Here is a 19697-nt window from a genome sequence, read left to right as displayed (position 1 = left end):
GAAGGAGCAGACCAGCTGAAAAGTCCATTCTGTCTTTTTTTTTCTTTAATAATTGAAAGGCAAATATAACACACATTTTTCAACACACTGAAAACATGATAGCCTGTTTGAGCATTCAAGTAAACAGCTTTTGTTAACTGTCACATAAGTGAATCTAATAAATGAAAAAAACAAAACAAAACAAAACAAAACATCCTTACCATAAAAGCTTTGTCAGAGGCCCAAAATGAATTTTGAACGTGGCTTTACAAGAATTAATGTAAGCAATCTGGTGATGACTCTTTATTTTAAAATAAATCCTAAGGCATTTATGAATTATTGAAAATTATGTAGTTGAAAGAATTCCTCCGAATTGTATTACTTTCTTTACTGGAAGATGGTTAACGCTCTTTTGAATGGGAAAGCAAGCAATATTAAATTTAAAATCCATATACGTGACCTTGAGGCAATACATTCAGATTACTTTCTCTTCAGGACATTAACACACGTATTGGGACAGCTCTGGGCATCTGCATAAAATGTATACGGCTCCTTAGAAGGTAGACCTACTTGTCGAGACTTCGAAAACTACTTAAAATTTATCTTTAACATTATGATCTGAGGAGGAAGCCTGACGTGTGCAGCTTCTATTTTTTTTTTTTTAATTTTTTTTTTCAACTTTTTTATTTATTTTTGGGACAGAGAGAGACAGAGCATGAACGGGGGAGGGGCAGAGAGAGAGGGAGACACAGAATTGGAAACAGGCTCCAGGCTCCGAGCCATCCGCCCAGAGCCTGACGCGGGGCTCGAACTCTCGGATCGCGAAATCGTGACCTGGCTGAAGTCGGACGCTTAACCGACTGCGCCACCCAGGCGCCCCTGCAGCTTCTATTTATATGCACACTGTGCCTGGGGGATGTTCGTCCATTTGTAAAAGCCGACTGACTTTGAAAACGTCCGAGATTCCAGCAAAAATAAAATATCAATCAGCTTAAGCATTAGGCAAATTATTTCACAAGCTGAACCGAGAAGATTTTCCCAAGTTTAATGATGAGTAGATTAAGAAAAGTTTCCCGTTTGGGGATAATACATTAAAAACCAGGGCACTTTAATTGTTTGGAAATACCTGAATGAAGGTCTCCGTTCCTGTCCTCCGGCAGAGGAGAGGACTGGATTTGACTCCAATGAATGAATAAAAGTTCATAAAAGTATGAATTCTCCCCTCTGACCATCTGCCATTTTTATTTTTTTACCGATTTCCAAAATACTTGATCAATGTTGCTTCCCATTCTCGGGTATGGCTGTAATTCAAGGTCAAGGTCATGAAAATGCAATCTTAGTTCTGTACATGCTGAGTTTTCAGAGTTATTTTTATCAGTTTCTCATTTGGTCTCGATCTACCAGTGTAAGCTTAGGGAAATTATTTCTTTTGCTTCACACTACTGAGAACCCAGAATGTTCTAGAGAGCAGGGGCCAGGGTCCTGGCAAACATTTGCGGAATGCCCGGGCCCTGCCCTGGCCAGGGCTGGCTTGCAGGCACACAGCCCTTTAGAACATACCGTTTAGGTGCGGCACGGATGCGATTTTGTTTACAGGGCAATGGTCCTCCCGGTTACCCTCTGCCAGGAATCCAGGCTCTTTTCCCAGAAATAATGCTCTTCCAAAGGGTAGATAAATATCCCCTCCCATTATATGGAGAGTTAATAAGATAACCTGAGAACTGCAGGCACACACCCAAGGGCAGCGCATGGCTGGAGCATGACCCTGTCACGGGAAGACCGAGGGCGTGGACGACACCAGACAGGTGACCGGAGAGCAGCGCACAGACCTCGGCGCCAACCGGGACTGGCTGCGGCACAGGCGGAGGCGGGAGGAGCAAGGAGGCACCTGTGAGTTTCCCCCCGGGAGACTGGAGGAGGCCAGACCCCGGATGGGGTCTGTAAGAGTGGCAGAGGGTAGGAAAGCCGTCACACGTGCCGCCTTCAGCTGACAGGTTGAGGCGTATGACAGACAGTAGAGGAGACGTCGTTAACAAAATAGGTGATGTTTCCTTAGAACGCGGCCCCAAGGAGGAGCCAGAAGGGTCAGCCAGCACCTGAGCGCAGGTATGAGTGGGGAGAGAGCACAGATGAAAGGGAGCGGCTAACTGTGCCCTGGGACCGTGGGGCGTCCCTGCTGAGGGACACACTTGGAGCTGTGTCAGTGGAGGAGAAATAATTTTCTAGATGTAAATGTAAAAGTTAAGTGTATTCTTGGCACAAATCAATGAAGGGAAAACGCACGCCCGAGGCATAATGGGGATTTGAGGGCTGCTGAAGCACAGGTGTGATGTGGGGAAGGAGAGAGGGAGGGAAGGGATCCAGGAGAGGTGACAGGCACGGGGACTTCGGGGCAAGAGCATAGTGGGCAAAATGAATGGGGATCACGGGGTGTGTGTGTGTGTGTGTGTGCGTGTTGTGTGCACACACACGCACACACATGCTGGCATGCATGTGACCGTATCCACATTTATTTCATTACCTGAGAATGGGTGTAGACACCGGGGAGCGTGGGGGAAGACAACGGTTTCCATTCGGGGCGTCTTCCGCATGCAGTGATGGCCAGAATGTAGACAGACTTACAAGAGTAAGGAGGGGCGCCTGGGTGGCGCAGTCGGTTAAACATCCTACTTCAGCCAGGTCACGATCTCGCGGTCCGTGAGTTCGAGCCCCGCGTCAGGCTCTGGGCTGATGGCTCAGAGCCTGGAGCCTGTTTCCGATTCTGTGTCTCCCTCTCTCTCTGCCCCTCCTCCGTTCATGCTCTGTCTCAAAAATAAATAAAAACGTTGAAAAAAAAATTTAAAAAAGAGTAAGGAAATCTTTCACAAAATAACGGGCACAGGCAGGATAGTGTCCCCGTGAGGAAGGCAGCCCGAGCCGAGGACTTCGTGACTGTCCCCTCAGGGAGAAGCAGAAACAACCATTCCATCTTGTTTTTCTTTTAAGTTTATTTATCCATTTTTGAGAGAGAGAGGGAGAGAGGGAGAGAGGGAGAGGGAGGGAGACAGAATCCCAGGCAGGTTTCACACCGTCAGGGCAGAACCTGAAAGGGGTTCAAACTCACGAACCGTGAGATGATGACCTGAGCCCAAACCAAGAGTCGGTCGCTTACCTGGCTGAGCCCTCCAGGCGCCCCCCCCCCCACCTTTAACAGTGTGCCCAAAACGATACTTTGCCTCTATCACGTCACTGTATAGCACTGCTGAAAAGAGTTTGGACTGTCGAAACAGCAACCCAAGGTGAATGAAGACTTGCCAGAGAACATTCCTGCGAGATTTCCGTTAAAAAGAATCAGTTTCACAACCGCCCTGTGATGTCCCTGTATCACCAGTTCTAAGCATACGTTGATCTTGTGCATTGTAACATCCCCGAAATCCCTATGCACCTGCTAAGCACAGGTGGCCAATCTGCCCTTGCCCTAATGACATGTGACTTAGCTGTAAATCCTACAGCATGAGGGGGTAGTGAGAACCCTTCGATATTTCAGTCAACAAAACACTGACAGGATAAGAGAGTTCATTGGATAAAGGCAAAGGAATCGATTTGCCAAGAGAATACAGCCTTTCTGAAGGTTTATGCACCAAAAAGAGCTTGTAAATACCTGAGATAAGAACCGAGAGATGTGCAAGAAGAAGCAGAAAACCCAGAGATTTCAATACCTGTCTCTCAGTAATTGATACAAAAAGATAAAGAGAGAGTCTGGGTGGCTCAGTTGATTAAACATCCAACTTTTGATTTCAGCCCAGGTCAGAATAATCTCACAGTTCATGGGATTGAGCCCTGCATCAGGCTCTGTGCTGATGGTGTGGAACCTGCTTGAGACTCTTTCTCTCCCTCTCTCTCTGTCCCTCCCCTCCCCCCCCCCAAAATAAAGAAAGAAACATTAAAAAAGATAGAAAACCGATAAGAACATAGAAGATTTGAACAACACTCCCAACCAACTTGACCTGACAATTATAGACAAAGCAGAATACACAGTGTTTTCAAATGCACACAGAATATTTACCAAGATAGGCTGTATTTTTGGTCATAAAAACCAAAGAAATGAAAGCATATTTTCACATAAGGAATGAACGAAAGTATTTATAGCAGGCTATTTTGTAATATCCAAAAGGTGGAGACAACCCCAAACCCCATGAAAGGTGACCAGATAAACAAACCAGTCTATTCACACAATGGAACACCATTCGGCACTAAATAAATGAACTGGTGATATTTATTCTAAGTAGATGACTCTTAACTCTGCTGCAAGGAAGAAGTCAGATACAAAGAAGAATCTGTACAATTCCACGTAAATGGAATTCTAGCAAAATGTTGTGTAGAGACAGGAATCGGATCAGCATTTCCCTGGGGAGAAGGGTGGAGGTGGGAGGGAGGGATAGGGAGGTACGACCAAGGGGCAGGAGGAGACATCTGGACATGGCGGGTGAGTTCATTTTCTTGATAGTGGCCATGGCATCACAGGTAAACACACTCAAAAACTGAACAGTAGATATGCAGTTTGTTGAGTGTCAGTTACGCCTCAGTAAGATATTGAAAACCTCAATCGGTAGAAATCAGAAATCTGAAATGAGAAGAAAGCCTTGTCTCACCGTTTTATGGGCATTATTTTCCTTCCTGTCCTGGTGGCACATGAAACAACGGTGCATCTTACAATGAAGAACACACAAGACTCAGTACGTTACAAGCACACCTTCCCTTGCCCCCAAATCCCCTGTAACCAGTGTCTCCGAGAAGACGAGGGGCTTTGCAACCTATTTGCCCGGGGAATGGATTTTTCAAGTAACAGGTAGAAGCCATGGGCAAGAGGGATAACCAAGGATCTGCGGAGAAGTAAGGATCTAGACAACCCACATTACAGAGTAGAGCTTTCTATCAAGGCGCATGGGTACTATCCCAACTTGTGCTTTTTCGTCTTCCTTGAGAACAGTGAACTCTCCAAATGCAATCTCATGCTCTCGATGTGTGTAGTATTCACCCACTTTCACAATAGTAGCAGGGTGTTATTTGGTTGTGATGGGTTCCGGAACTTGAAGAGATTCTGTAGCTGGAAGTTTGGGTTGGGAGCCGTGGGCTCAGAGGCAGGTGAAACCCTCCAAGAGGTGAATCCATGAACTCAGGTGGGGAGAAGTTGGAAGAGGGCAGCTCAGAACTCCACGGAGGATGAACAGGAGAACGTTCTGGGTCCCTTCTGAGAGAAGAGGGTGGGGAGGAAAGGACGGACGCGAGCAGTACAAGCCGGGCAGTGGCCGCGGGGGCCACACACGAGGATCGTTCGTGGTTACCATGGGCGACTATTTCATCGTGTTCATTGTAATAACTGATAATAAAGTAACATTGCACGCATTTGCCGTTTATCACAGTAACACTGTGACTTCGCGGGAACCCCTATCTGTCCTCTCTCTAAAAGGGAGTTCAGGCATCTTGCAAACAAAACAGAAGAAAACAAACAAACACCATGTGAAAAATTCAGTGCATCAGAAACAAAGCAGGCTACAGCGGCGAGGTGCATAAAATAAACCCAAACTTTGAGCTTCCTGGCGGCCCCGGGGAGCAGGAAACATAGCACGTGAGAGGTAGCAGCTCCCGGTAACTCACAGAAGGGAAGATCGCTCTCCGCGTGGCCTACGCCCGGCCGGCAAGATTCAGACACTACACTGCACAGTTGTATCACCACCATTTCACGGCAAGTGCATCAATAGTATTCATTTGCATATAGCTTGGGGCAACTTTTAGTAAAAATCAGACATGATATTGAGGTATAATTTCATGAACACGTTTATTTTTTCCGACCATTAATTGGGTCCAAAGATGGAACTTAGCATATCTACATCACAGCCTCCCTTAGATTATCTTCCCCAGTATTATTTCCCCGAAAGCAGGCTGTGGATGGCAGCTGGACGGCCGGAGATAACAGGGACGGTCGTTAGCATGGAAACGGATCGCCTTAATTGCTGAGCGGGGACGGACACAGGAACCTTGGTGGCCAGATAAACAGGGACAGAGTTAATTCTTCCCTTAAAAAAATCAGGAAACCCGAAGGGAAGGCTACCCCACTCGGCACAGAGCGGGGCTGTAGGGACAGCTGCATGTAAAGTTGTAGTCTTTCTCAGGAAGCAGTTTGGGGTCGGTGCCAGCGCTTGAACCTGTGCTCCTGGGAGCCGGCGGTTCTCTGTCCCTGTTGATCCCCGGGCCGCCCCCATCCCTGGTACCCGAGTCTTGTGAGGAGGGCAGAGTCCCAGCCCCCACTCCGGCCCTGCTGAATAGGAATGTTAACAGCGGGTGACAGAAAGACTCCGGGGTCTGTGGTTTAACAAGCCGCTACCCACGGACCCTCTGAAGTTCGGGAACTCTTGCCCACAAAGGTCAGAGCCTGAAAAAAGTCTCAGGGTTGGCGGTGCCACTTAGGCAGGGCGGGAAGCAGACCCTCTGGGTTCATGCCTGGTTTCCATTCCTTCTCTTCTTTCCTTTATTACATTTCTTTCTTCCCTGTGCATTTATTGAGCAGCTACTATATTTGAGGCCCTGCATGAAGGCCTTAGGCTCAGAGATGGATGGAAGTTCTAACAGCACACAAAGCCCCAGGAACGTACCGGAATAAACCAGTCTGTGGGTTTTTTTTTTTTTTTTTTGAAGCTTTTTAATTAAATGTTGGAGATCATTGCTTTGGTGTGGTGAATGTTCAGCCCATCCTTCTGAAAATAGATGGAAAATAGAACCGTATGTCTTCTGTGACCCTTGCTGGTCCCCGATAATAAAACTCTGGGCTGCTTCTGATTCAAGTTCGAGTTTAAAGGCCTTAATGTAATACAGGCTGTATCAAAATAATTTAAAAAAATTTTTTTATGTTTGTTTATTCTTGAGAGACAGAGAGACACAAAGCGGTAGTGGGAGAGGGGCAGAGAGGGAGGGAGACACAGAATCCAAAGCAGGCTCCAGGCTCCGAGCTGTCAGCACAGAGCCGGACGCGGGGCTCAAACCCACGAACTGTGAGATCATGACCTGAGCTGAAGTCAGACGCTTCACCGACTGAGCCACCCAGGCGCCCCCAAATAATTTTTTTCCAAAAAAAAACCAGTACCTGGGAGAGGTGAACCTCACTCACTGAGTCATCTAGAAATTCTGCCTATTTGGTATAAAAAAAGGAGGGGGGAACAAAACTGAAGCTCTAGGACATGGCGGGCGTGGTGAGAGCTTAATGCAGAACTTGTGGAAAGTATGGAGAATCAGTCAACTGCAGGCATTTCTTGCACACCTGTTATGTTCCAGGCAGGGTGGGAAGCTCCGAGAATTCAAAGATGGGAAACACGGAATTTCTTCCCTAGCGCTGCTGAGGACCCAGCGGGGAAGGCAGGTGTGCTCGGGCCAAACAGATACAAACGTGGCTCTTCCGTGATCCCCGTAGGTTGTGACCGCATAGGAGTGTTTGTTTTCTATTTACAGATCAATTCTGGTTTCTTGACCTCATCTTGCTTTCTGCTCCCTGCCTGCACCTGTCGCCCCTCCAGAGTGAGAGAAGCCCTCGCCGCTTTTGGAGCCAAGGACAGGTCTAGGCAGGAGCCCCTTTGTGAGGGGTGGTCATGATCACTGTGCTGTCTTCCTGTTTTCAGCGGGGCGTGGGAATACCATAAGGCCAGCCTCACTTTCTGGCTAGATTCTGGGATTTCTCTTTGAATTTGCAAAGGAAGCATTGAGATTTCGGAAGCAGAGCCTCAAATTGTTAACCAAATGTGTAAAAGTTGGCCATGGTTATAACCAGACAGCACTCAACGTAAACAGGCGGAACCCCCGGCCTGCTTAAGATCCTGTCGCTTCGTAGGGACAAAATGCCTGGTGGTCAAGTCCAGAGAGGAAAGCTCGCCTTCCTTGGGAGGTGGATTTCTTTTCCTCCAGTTACCCCACTTCTGAGACCCTTCCCCAAACTGCCACGTCTTTGCTGATGCACCTGTCTGCCTTTATGGCAAGCATGGCTTTCTCTTCATTTTTCCTACCTTCATTCATTCGCTCATCACCCACTTAATAAATATTCTGAGGGCCTTACAGGTGCCAGGCAAATGTGGTCATCGGCTGGCTCCCGATGGCATGGCTGGACAGTTGTTCAAGTCGCCCCTTCCTTAGTTCAGCCGGTGCCCAGCTCCTGGTCAGCTACCGTGGCTGTTAGTGTGGTCTCGGGCGGCCCAGAACCCTAAATAGCTCATCGGGGAGCACGGTGCGATCCCCAGAATTCCTTCTCCACACCCATCACTATGACCTTGACGTGAGAGGTGACTAAATGAGGGAAGGCTTGCGTTGAGCCACCAGCATGGAAGGTGGGGGCTGGGTGTCAGCTCAGAGGGAGTGTGAGTCAGAAAGACTGAGGTAAAAGAAAAGACAAATTAATTAGCTTGTCAAATCCTTCTTCTCAGAGAGCACGGATGCTACAGACTCTTGCATAATCAAGTGTCACTCCCCAGCAACGGGGAGATTCCATACCTCGCTTCTCTTCAGGTATCAGTTTTCGTTTCAAAGGTGTTTGCGAATTAGTGCAGATTTCACAAAGGTGGAGAAAGATGCAGAGAGGAACATTTTGCAACATTAAATAAGTCCAGTTGGATCTTAAATCTGTATACATGTAGGTCTAGATGTTACAAGATTGAACATGATACTCATTTTTTACATGGGAACTCAGTGGTTATTGAACACAAAATTGTGAATTGTTTTAATTAAATTGTTTTAATAAAAGTAGTTAATGAGGGGCGCCTGGGTGGCTCAGTCAGTTGAGCATCCGACTTCGGCTCGGGTCATGATCTCACGGTCCATGGGTTCAAGCCCCGCATCGGGCTCTGTGCTGACAGCTCAAAGCCTGGAGCCTGCTTCGGATTCTGTGTCTCCCTCTCTCTCTGACCCTCCCCCGTTCATGCTCTGTCTCTCTCTGTCTCAAAAATAAATAAAACATTAAACAAAAATTAAAAAAAAATAAAAGTAGCTAATGAGACTTCTATGACATTTTCAAAAGCACTTTTCAGCTTGTTTGGATATCTCTATGTGCTTTCTTGCCATTCATTAATGTATGGCTTGTATTTTGCAGGACTAACATGAGGAAAATTCCTGGGTACATCACCCCCAGTTGAATGTCTAAGGAGATTGTTCTGACCATGAACGACATATTCCAATTTGGGGTTTTATTTAAAATCCCTGCATTGAAAAACTTGAAAGACTCAAGAGATACTTTGTGGGTCCAGCTACTGATTCAAGAGAAAATTGCTATGTTAATAGTAGTCATTTATATGACAAAATTATAATATTCCAATATTTTCTGCAATAATGATTCATCCCATACAGCCGCATTGGAATGTTCAGATATGACATGCAGAGCTCATGCTTTATTTTCCGACCTGTGAATTGCCTTAAGAATTTTATTTATCAGGGACGCCTGGGTGGCTCAGTCGGTTAAGCACCCGAATATGACTCAAGTCATGATCTCATAGTTCGTGGGTTCCAGCCCCACATCAGGCTCTCTGCTGTCAGCACAGAGTCTGCTTCGGATCCTCTGTCCCCCTCTCTCTGTCCCTCCCCTGCTTACATTCTCCTCCCCACCCCTGGTCTCTCTCTCTCTCTCTCTCTCACAAAAATAAATATTAAAAGTGTTTTTAAAAATATTGTATATCATTTCCACTTCCATTGCTTCGGCAGCGTGATATTTTTCCAAATTGAAATAACAAAACCTTGCCTACAAAGCTCTTAAAACCATGACCCAAGAAAGATTGCTTAACCTGCCATTATCATCAGTAGAACACAAATATGTGAAAAATATCCTCATTATACGACCATAATCAGTGATTTTTATTCAAATAAAGGCAAGGAAAATTGCATGAAATAAATACATGATAATTTATTAATTTTGTGTGTGAATATTTTATTGCCTCCCCAAACATGTCTACCTCACCATCAGAACATCTAGACCTAGGCACGTTTAATTTATTTTGTAATTATGAAGATCCATTTGTCAAGGCAGAAGACAGAGTGCATTTTATTCAGCAGTTTGCTAGCGTCTAAGTTGTTTGGGCTGCTCGAACTGGATACGGCAGGCAGAGCGGCTTGTAAACAGCCCTGCGTTATCACTCACAGTTCTGGGGCTGGAAATCTGGGACTGGGGTGGCAGGCTGGGCGGGTGAAGGGTCTTTCCCGGCTGCAGGCTTGTCACTATATGTCCCCACACGGTGGAAGGGGCGAGGGAGCTCTGTGGGGTCTCTTTTCAAAGGGCACTAATCCTGGGCGCCTGGGGTGCTCAGTCGGTTGGGTGTCTGGCTCTTGATTTTGGCTCAGGTCATGATCTCACAGGCATGGGATTGAGCCCTGCGTCCGTCTCCAAGCTGATAGTGTAGAGTCTGCCTGGGATTCTCTCTCTACCTCTCTCTCTGCCCCTCCCTCCGTTGAGTGCTGTCTCTCTCTCTCTCTCTCTCTCTCTCTCTCTCTCAAAATAAATAAATAAACATAAAAAAAAAAACATTTAAAAAAGGGACTCTAATCCTAATTAGGAGGGCTCTGCCCTTATGACCTGATCATTCCCCAGTGGCCTTACCTCCCCATACCATCATCTTGGGGGTTAGGATTCCAACACATGAATTTGGGGGGAGGGCACACACATTCACTGGTGCCTCCCATGGCAGGGGCGAGTTTGGAAGAAGGCACAGCCTTCCACGAGATGTTGGCGTCAGTCTTTGGCTTGTTTCGGGGGAATTATCAGAGAGGGTGCTTGAAGAACCCGTAAGTCTGTTGAACTTTCCATTGGAGGACTTAGTTCTGTTGTTGCAGGAAATGTTGGGCATCCCACGGTCTTTACCACCCCTTCTCAGGTCATGGTCCGCTGTTCTCTTGGTGAGTTTACAGGTGTTCTAGTGTTGCAGGCAAACCAAAACAGCACGCCTCTAGACAGCTATTATCCACAGAACGGGTGCCCAAATGCTGAGCTTCCCCTTTCCCCATTTTTATAGAAAGAAATCAGCTTGTCAAAGGCAAGGCCCACTTAGCAATTAAGCCTCAGAAACTTGACCTGAGAAACACAGTGTGGGTAGAAAGGAGAAACACACTTCTCCAGCCTTCAAGGAGGAACCCTCTCACACGCCAGCCCTACCACAGGGCACAGTATCTGGGTGCACAGTAGGTGTTCAATGGAGGAGAAAGGAATGGGTGAAGTTATGTGTGTTAAGTTATGTGTACGAAGTATGTGTGTTAAGCTCATTCAGTAACTAGAATAAATTATGACAAGAGCTTGAAATCAGCTTCATGTTAAAAGTCAAGGGAGAAGCTATGTACTCAGGGCAATTTGGCAACTCTCAAAATAACAAATGTTTCTCTTGGACCAACCGATAAGAATAACCCCTTCCTCCCAACAGTTACTGGTGCTGGATGGCCACAAAACTCCTGAAACAGAGGAGTTGGTGATGCACCTACAATTTTTTTTTCATTCTTTTTTCTGTACCTTCTTAGAGTATTTGGTTGTTACCCATACCTATGTGGCCATGTTTAAATTTTTTTTAATGTTTATTTATTTTGAGAGGGGGGAGGGGCAGAGAGAGAGGGAAACACAGAATCTGAAGCAGGCTCCAGGCTCTGAGCTGTCAGCATAGAGTCCGACACGGGGCTCGAACCCAGGAACCCTGAGATCACTACCTGAGCCGAAGTTGGCAGCCACCTGGGCGCTCCCCTATGTGGCCATGTTTAAATACTTTAAATACTACTTTGATTCTGTGAGTCGCGTGTTCCAGAATTCAAAGGCAAAAAGAGAGGGATCTGTACTGTTCTGTTTGGGCCTCGTCAGTTTACAGCAGTGGACGCAGAGTAAAATTTGCCCAGATTTTCCAGCGACTAAGCGTTTCTGGTCTGAGGAATGCTCTTTAGAAAGCCTCCTTTCTAGGCTTCAGATCACGGGGATTCTACGTAGCACCCTGGCTTGCAAAGTTGCAGAGTCATTTACAAACGAACTCTGCTAACTTGCAAAAACTTCAGTGGACTAGGAACAAGGAGAATTCAAATTTTATTTTTTGAAACCACTGAAATGGGCATACCTACGTGACCAGCACTCATTAGTGTTAATAAAGGGTAACCTGTTAAACTTTAAAAAGGGGAAGCTCAGTTGTGCAGGGGCAGGGGGCAGGGGGCAGGGGTGCTATCAGCATAGTCATCACCCAGCATCCTTAGAATCAAAGCCGCCCTGGCGTTTACTCCAGGGTCCCTGAATCCGCATCTCTTCAGCTTTGTCCTGTGCTCAAGGGCGCTGCGCTGCCCCAAAGTCCTTTTCCTTCAACTGGTTCCTTTGCCCGGTATTTTCACTGCCCCCTTAGAAAGTTCTAGAACAATTTTGACAAATCCCTCTACTTAAGAAAGGAGTTGTAGTGTGGTATTTCCATACTGTGTGAAAGAAAAAAAAAAAGTGCCAGAGTAGCAAATTGATGACTGAAACGAGTATAAACCCAGGAAGCCTCATGCCAGTGGCAGGACCAGATTCTGAGCGCTTCTGTGAGCTCCCAGCCCTCTTGGTCTCCTCTCACGTGCGGCTCGGTCGCTGCTGAGTCTTTCCTTCGTCTTAAAAACAAAACTACTCTACGGGGTCTGAAGCCTTGATGAACACTTACTAACGAGCTTATATCCCAAAAAGTAGATTTCAAACTTTAATCTTGACTGACTTCTAAATGGAACCTAAGCCCAATAAGGATCATTATTAAAAAAAAAATACAATTGAAAGCCTTACGAAGCTCTGGAATAGTGGGGGAAAGTGCTGATTTCCTATGCTATTATGAGCTCCCATCCCCCCCTTCTTTCAGAGAATTAACATATTATGCAAATTATTTTACAAATATGGTGCAGATGTCATTAATAAAACATGGCAGTGGATCTGAGCCTCCCATTAGCATTTTCATTGTGTTTCCGTCCACTCGGCTGCCTACAGCTTTCTCTGCCTCCTGAAAAGCTCTGTTGCTGTCATCAGAAGGCTCTGTTCGAAAGAGCGTCAGAATCGTGTGTGCTCCAGAGCTGGTCGAGCTCCGCGGACCAAGAAGGGGACAGAGGGAGGGAAGCCCCGGTGGAGTCAGCACCACGCCTGCTAGCCGAGCACCTACGCTCTTCACAAAGCCATACTCCTTTCCTTCCACCTGTTTTCCTGGGGATGACATCATAGGCTCCTCTATGGATGCCCTCGACGCAGAAGGTCAGATTAGACACGGTCAAGTTTACAAGTTTGCTCTCTTCCAGTAGGTGGAAATATTGTTTGAGGGCTGGATCCAGAGCCGGCAGCACAGCACGGTTTGACCTTCAGTGATTTGTTCTTTGATGTTTGTTCTGACTGGGAGATGCACGGTCTCTGCGTCTGTGCTGAGGTTTCTGAGTGGCCATTTCTGAGCAAGCATTCATTTCTGCCGTGGTGGACATCGAAAGCCCAACACACTTTAAAGCAACCCCCATCTCTCATTCGATGGGCACGTGCTATTTGCAAGGAAAAGAATTTTTTTAAACGTCCATAGTGTAGTAATTGCCATCAGTCTTCATAAGGTGTCAGGGAGAGGTAGCAATGCTGATAGCCAGCTTAGAAACCATCCGAGGAAAATTACCCTGGAAGTTATGTCCCAAGCACACACTCTAAAATTAATTCCTCGGCCGACTGGAAACTAATACTGCTAATAATGAAAAGGGTGTGTGTTGTCAGGGGGCCAGATAGGAAAGGCATTTACATCTCTTAGCTCAGATCAACTCAGGTGAAATCATGTAGATGATTCAGCAAGAAAGGGACCATGCTGTTGCCTCAGTGAATCAGATTGGGGGCGGGGAATGTGGTGACCCCCCCCCCAAGTGAGTGAACTAAAGCTGGGGGACAGATAACCCCACGGGTGAGCTGACCGCGTATGGGGAGTGCCCGCACTCTCTCTCTCTCTCTCTGGGAGCTGAGTGGGCCCAGCCGCTGATAACAGGTACACATCCTCCCGTGTTTCAGAATCCTCGTTTCTACCGTCAATCTCAGGTAACGGGACGCTGGCAGCCGCTCAGAGGTTGGCATGCACGCGTGGGTATCCACGTCGCTTGCCCCACAGGGAAGATCCAAGCAAAGGACACATCTGGCCCACAGAGGCCACCAGCACCCGTCACCGCACGTTACAAACGCTACCAGGAGGCAGCCGCACTAGGGCGCCTCGCCTGGACCTTCTCTGAGGGACTTGAGCTGCCTCGAGTTTTCAAATATTTAACTTTAACCTGTTTAATATTTAGCAAGGCTAAAGAAATAAAAGATGAATTATTGAAGAGACTGATGTTTTTAAAACAAAAAAAAAAGTCACAGGCACACGGCTTTGTATCAAAAACTCATTTCACAGGCATTAATTTTTTAATAAAACGCTGATTGCATGATGAAGTGGTGTTTCTAAGGAGCCCAGTAGCCACCAGGAAGCGTGTCCTTGTATTCTCGGGTTACACGCGCTCTGAGTTGAATTCTGTCTGAGGTGGGTTCTAGAAACTGTTGAAAGGAATCGGGAAGGACAGGACCCTTGATTTTTCTCCTGATTTGTGACCTGAACCAGCACTGGAAACCTAGCCTGGGAAGAAGGGGGGGGGGGCAGCGCGCCTTTTCAGATCATGACTCTGTAGACAAAGGGATCGGCATTAGGGAATCGTGTTTTCTGGGGGCACAAGGAGAGGGAGGGGGGCCGGGGTGGTGAATTCAGGCTGAATCACTAGGTGGGGCTTTGTTAATAGAGAAATCTAGTGCCAGAACCAGCACAGATGGTGGCATGGGGGAGGGGCGGGCATCTGGGAAGGGCAGAGGAAGGACAGTGGCTAATTTCTCCCTCTACCTTTTTTTTGGGGGGGGGGTAGACGTAATTTGCAATATCACTTTGCATCTCTCTATTGTATCTGTAGTTGAGAAAATGCAGGAGCCTTACATCTATTGTTAACAGCTCACAGAAACTCCTCAGTAATGCTTGGCCGGGAGCAGATATTTGCAGGGGTTTATGAAAGTCATGCCGCGGACAACCCCGCGTTGCGAACTGTCTTACGATGAATATTGTAGACAGAGGCATAAACAGAATGTAGGTGAATGGACTGGGGTCTGGGGAACATTGACAGGATGTAGGCTAAAAGATAAACAAACAAACAAACAAACAAACAAAAAACCACACTGTCACCAGGAGAAATTTTCCAAGGTCATAAAATCAAATTGGAAAAGAGGGAGAGAGAATCTCAGACTCCAAAAACAAAAACAAAAACAAAAACAAAAAAACAAAAACAAAACGTTAAGTTGTTTTAATTGGAGAAGGAGAAAAGAGTTGGTCTTCGTGGCAAGCACTGTAGAATTTACTTTCTGCATGGCGACAGTTTATGGGGATTTATGTCTGCCCCACCGCAGGGATGCATTTGTAAATGCATATTTATAAGTCCTCCTGAAGCTCAGAAGCAAAGCAGTGTGACAGTGACGCTCCGTTCAGGAAGTGACTGATTCCTGCACCCCTGGGCTGAGGGAGGCTCCAATGATCAGAGACCGGGGCCCCTCTGTTCCCTCTGTTCCCCGGGGGAGGCCAAGCCTGCACTGCATTTAAGGATCTTTCAGAAGCTCTAGAACCAAGTGCGTTATTCCAAAGACAGCACGGCTTTGGGCGTTGATGGCCACATGGGTCGGGGGAGAGAGAAAAGACGGGGTGCCTCTAAAATAAGTGGGAAGGCACCCCCAGGAGACACTCTTTCAACAGGCTGGATGCATTCCTTTTGTGTTTTATTCTTTTGAAGGAATGGAAACTTGATTTCGTGGTGAGGGCAGTTGTCGCTGTAGACAGAAGCACGCTTAGCTTTTCACCGAGAAAATGCAAGACAGTGAACAGCCCTCTGTAAAAACATCAATACTTTCTATTTATAGAGCTGGTAAAAATGGTTTGAGGTCAAACGCAGTGATGGCCAACGCTTTCAAATTCTACACATGCAAACCACACTCGCAAAGATCTTTAAAAACGTCAGGTCAAAGGTCCAGAAATGCGACTCTGAGTCTGCCATGTTGATTTCGTTTCCAACACACAGAGGTGGGTGTTTAAACTAATTCCAGAAAGAGGGTTTTAGGGCCCCTCTTACCATGTGATCTGACGTACCCTGCACGTTTGCTGGGGATAGATTTCTTTTTAGAGGTTTGTCTGATGGTTTTTGTAAGGTCGCATGTCCTGAGGTACAACGGAGGAGTCATTCATTGCCAGTGCGGGGGACTGACCAGATTTGGGTCTGCATAAAGGTTTCCAAGCAGCATCACTGAACTTGGAGATTCTCTAGCCTTTCAACCAAATAAAAACTTTTCCCAGTTTTGGCGGGGAAGAAGGATGGAAAGATTGGGAGAGATAATCCACATACAGCCCTTTTTACATCACACACGCACCCACACACACACCTGCTTGTTTTTGTAAAATACTTGATTTAAGAAACTCTTTGGGAAGCCTTAAGGTGCCTTCTCTGGATGAGCCCTCTCTGAACTTGCTCCTCAGCCCTGTGCTCAGGAGCTGGTGCTCATCCGCAGAGCCCTGAGGGTCTTTGCCAGAGACACAGAGACCCCCGCATGCTTCCCCTCCCGCGGGCTCTCCACCTAAACCCTGAGCTCTCAGCAGCTGGCCTCGGAATTTGCGAGACGAACACACCGGGTTACTGGCTATTCGCGGTCCTCCCCCACTGGTGTTCGTCTTCCTTGCTCGCCCCCACTTCCCCTGCCTTCCTGTGCTCTCCGGTGACTTTCCCCTGCAGGACTGTGTGCCTCTTATCTTCAGAGGGGGGCACTGCGACCCCCAGCCCCACATGTGATCGTCGATGTGCATGAAATCCTCTGTGCTCTTTCCCTCTGTCTTTCCTCTGGCCCTGGCATCCCTGGCTGCCCCCACTGCCTCCCTGAAGCCTCTCAGGGCCCCAGAAGCAGCGGCCCCTGTATGACAGGTGCCCAGGGCTGGGAGCGGGCAGGGAGCGGGACACACAGAGGCCTGGGGTGGTCCCCCTACACCTGCCCGCAGCTGTCTCGGGATGCTCACGTCCACAGGGCTCGTTCAGTCTGCTGGCCCTCCCTGGACCATAACCATGAGTGCTCCTGGGACTTCACCCCTCGCTCCTCAAGTTGCAGGTTCTCGGCCATCGATGAGGAGCTGCTAACCGCAGGGCACTTGCTGGGCCTGATGCTGATGTGGGACAAGTGGAGCGGGGGGGCAAAGTGTGCACTGAGGCCACCCAGGACAGTGTGGTCGCTCACTGCAGAAAGATGGCACGGCTGCAGCGAGAGGGGACAGGGCACCCAGGAACCCCAAGCCGGTGCGGCCGAGGGGGAAAGGACAGGGAGACAGAAAAGTACAGTCTTCCTGGATCTGCAGGTGGCTGGGTGCGGCTGGAGCAGGAGCACGGGTGGCTTGTTCAAGGCTCCAACTGGTGCACACAGACCGGGGTGCACCTTACAAACCTCCGGGACCTGGCACTTTAGCCTGGGGCCCTGAAGGTTCTTAAGCAAAAGAGTAAAAACAATCACTTGCACTTTAGAAGCCGACTGTGACAGCTGTGTGGGGAGCAGGCTGGAGCCCGCCAGGGACAAAGCAGGCGGACCAGTTAAGGGTTTGTTGCAAAGCCTCGGGAGATGGTTTACGTGAGGGAGCATCTCGGCAGCCCGGACGGGCAGAGGCCAAGATTACTGGCAGGCGGGAGGCCCCGCATCAGTTGTGACTCACTACTAGCTTACCAGTGCTCGCAAAATTGGTCAGCCTGACAGCTTCGGTATTAAAGTCCTTGCACACACTCTGGTCTGCCCGCACTTGGCCCGAAGGCAGGGGTGTGGGTTGCATTGATGGGACGGTCTGCGTGTGACTGCGCACTGGGGAGCAGCGTCACCTGTCGTCTCTACCGCCCGGAAAGCCCCCACGAGGAGAGTTCTTCCGTTAGCAAAAGAAGGGGGAAATAAGTCGAGGAAATCCAGAGCAACGTGCGTCTACCACGTACTGTTTTTCAGTTAAAAGTACCTCCCCTGGGTTTCTGGTTAGCTGCCTGAGGTGGTAAACATAAATAAGCCTGTTGAAAACAATGAAATTACAATCTGCTCAGTGAGAATCTGAAAGCAAAGCTTTTCCGCAAAAGTTTTGATGCAGATATAAATAATTGCAAGTGTCTGTATCCCACGGTTCAGGGATATCGTGCGACAGCGGTCCCTTCGCATTGAAAACGGCGGACGCTTTCACTGTTTGGAGCAGGACGTCTCTGACTTCCGAGATCCTTCTAGAAACAAAGACCTCTTTCTCTCCAATCTCTTCCACCTCTAGATGAGAACGTTACCTTTATCAGCCCTTAGCCATCCTGTTATGTTTTGTGATTTGCTTTGTAAGTTCCCAAACCTGTACACAGGGTAACCGCAGAAGGAGTACGCGGAAAGAAGGGGAGAAATCTTCGCGAACAACGGTTGTCTGCAGGTGTGAGCTTATGGCGGTGGTGGCTTACCTTCAGTCCCCCAGGAAGAACGAGCCCCCCGTCTGTTCCTGCACCTCCGAGGCTCTGGCAGAAACTGGTCGGAGCTCACCTGCTGTTGTGAACCTCACGTCTAGGAAGACAAATCTACCCGTTCCTGATGAGGGTGCCTTATGTCAAGTGCTTTGGCAGAGCACCTAGAAGGAAAAAGAGCCTATGAAAAGTGTTGGCAAGTCTCAATCCAGAAATCTGTTTTCTATCCACATCATTTTGTGCCGTGGGAGAAAAAGCAGCAGAAGGTATTTCAAAGAAAAGTATAATACTATCTTACGTTACGTGGGGGACCGATTATTTTAAATTAACCTGTTTCATCTGGTTGGTGCAGGTGTGAGAAAGGACAGCTTTGGTGGCCGTCACTGGCCGATTCACTCACTTCCCATATCTGCCACTGGGACAGATGTTGGGATGACAGGAAAGCATCGGTTGTGATTTGTGCCATCTGAGAGAGCACAGCTGAGACAGAGAGAGAGACACAGAGAGAGAGTTAAAAAACTCATAACACAGTGTAACATGTATGGGGACAGACAAGTGCAGGAACGTCCTGGGCCCCAAAGGGGAGAGCGCCTGCCTTTGTTTACAGACACGGAGAAGATGCTCCAGTGACGTCTGACCTCGAAGACGGAGTTAGTGTTTATCAAATGTCCTGCCTCTCCTTGAACAGGGGGAACACAGGCCTGACACCAGAAAACACCAGGACCCACCTTTTGTGGAGACTCGATGGATGAGAAATCTTCAGATACGGGGACCTCCAAACACATCAGCTGAGAACGTGCTAGTTTTCTGATCATTGTAATTTGAAAGCGGATCTTCATTTCAACCATATTTATGAAGCAGAAGGTTCCAGCAACTTGGGGTGGGCCTCAGAGGCAGGTTTTATTCTAGCCCTCATCGCCTGGAGAATCCCTGCCGGGGTTGCCGGGCTCACGAATGTCTACACCCAAGAGCAAATGAATATTACTTTCCAAACAGCGGGCACCCCTTCGACGCCCCCCCCTCCGGCCCCCGATGTCTGGTGAGTGCTCAGTTCAACAGTTTGGGTTAATGACAAAGCCAGGTTACAGGACCTAAGCCTTATGCTCCCTTCTCCTTCCTCCGTGGCCTCTGTGTGGACTCTGTGAGGCCACCGCCACCTAGGGCATCACAGCCAGTTGGGCTGGGAGACTGGGGTCCGTCGGCACAGTATGGGTCTTCTC

The 19697-nt window shown here is 48.0% G+C and overlaps 1 long non-coding RNA gene across 1 annotated transcript; it reads left to right on the top strand.

Annotated features, from left to right (window-relative positions):
* The first annotated feature begins 1554 nt into the window (after nucleotides 1–1554).
* On the top strand, nucleotides 1555–9344 carry LOC109499163. The gene is made up of 2 exons (XR_002156345.2): nucleotides 1555–1869; nucleotides 9086–9344. It is a non-coding gene; the product is annotated as an uncharacterized LOC109499163 (long non-coding RNA).
* Nucleotides 9345–19697: the final 10353 nt, after the last annotated feature.

The sequence above is a fragment of the Felis catus genome, chromosome A1, assembly GCF_018350175.1.
Source record: "Felis catus isolate Fca126 chromosome A1, F.catus_Fca126_mat1.0, whole genome shotgun sequence".
Lineage (NCBI taxonomy): Eukaryota > Metazoa > Chordata > Mammalia > Carnivora > Felidae > Felis > Felis catus.
The sequence above is the reverse complement of the archived record's forward strand: the minus strand, read 5'-3'. Positions and strand labels throughout refer to the sequence as shown.